We start from the raw sequence: 1,544 nt of genomic DNA, 5'->3' as shown, positions 1-1,544 counted from the left end.
TTGATCTACAGAATTTAAGAAAAGTATTCTGTCAAAAGGGAAAATACTTAGAATAGATACAAAACTACGAAACGAAACAGTGAAAGGAATATTGTGAAACAATTGTTGCAAATGTGAAAATTATTTATATTGTCAAAAATTAAATTAGTTTTACCTATTGCTTGCACCATTCCAAATCAGTGATTGATTTTCAGTCTTCAGGCAAAACATATAACCTGCATTTTTATCGGTTAAATGTGACATTGATGTGTTGCAAAATGAAATATTTAAAGTGAGATAAAATGAAGTGATTTAGACATTAAACAAATTCAGCATATATTTTGCAAAATATGTTAAATAATAAATCTGCTGATTGTAATCTTAATTCATGTACAAAATCAGTCATACAAGTTTTCTTTATAAATCAAAACTATTAAAAACATTTCAACTTTTATTCCATTCGTCAAAACATTAAAAGAACAATGTTATAAAATGGTTTAAGATAACAAGGTGTAGAGCTGGATGAACACAGCAGGCCAAGCAGCATCATAGAAGCAGGAAGGCTGACGTTTTGGGCCTAGACCCTTCTTCAGAAATGTTTGATTTCTTCTCTACTATGAGTTAGATAATCTTTGTGACAAGGTGCAATTGGCTACTACAAATATGAAGAAAGGGATGAACTATACTCTATCACCTTTTAGTGACTCCTTCTGGGTGATAACAGAGAAGAAATGTAAAAAGCAAAACATTTGTTAAATTGTACTAATTGTAAAAAAATTAACACTAGCATTTAAATTTTCTTTGGAGCTTATGGAAATTGTTCAACTCTGTTGCTGTAAATTGAGGAAAATTGGCACAAATCTCATTTGTCTGTCAATCTGGGGTTTCCATTCAAGTTATAGTGGCAAATCAGAGAATGAATGAGGAAATTCCCAATGCATACTGCATAAATCTTTGGTTCCAGTGCTATTAGCCTGTGTAGGACTTGGAAATTATGGCAAGATAGGTCATGCAGCTGCTGATTATAATGTCTACATGCTGTCAATTTGAGGAGTATACTGATCAGATACACCCTTTCCAGACCACAGTGCACAATATTTTGTGTGACAAGTGATCAAGTTGACAAGGTCGAAATTGCTCATCAGTGAAGGCATCCATTTGTAAACAACATAAACTTCCTATGTCAGTGTAGTTTTATTTTCACATGGGACAAGCTATTGACACTACATTAGTGTGCACAGCAGCTCTTTCTGTTGAGTAGGTTCACTTGTACAACCAGACAAAAAGGGAGAGATCTGAGCATATCGGCTTCATTGGCACTCTGAAAAGTATGTCACAGTATAAACTTCTCGTATTGAATATGATTGAAGGGCAGAATTTAAAGAGATTTGATTTAAGACTTGAGTTTAAAGGCTGACAGAAATGTGCTTAATGCGTGGAACATCATTTGGTATGATCAAGAGAGGCACAGATCCTCTTCTGATGCAGTGAGGACAACATCTTCAAGATGCTTGGACAACATTTTCAACTTTGTTTAGTGATTACTCTATGATGAATGCAGAGAA

The sequence above is a fragment of the Rhincodon typus genome, chromosome 18, assembly GCF_021869965.1.
Source record: "Rhincodon typus isolate 14 chromosome 18, sRhiTyp1.1, whole genome shotgun sequence".
Lineage (NCBI taxonomy): Eukaryota > Metazoa > Chordata > Chondrichthyes > Orectolobiformes > Rhincodontidae > Rhincodon > Rhincodon typus.
This window is presented reverse-complemented; position numbering follows the sequence as displayed.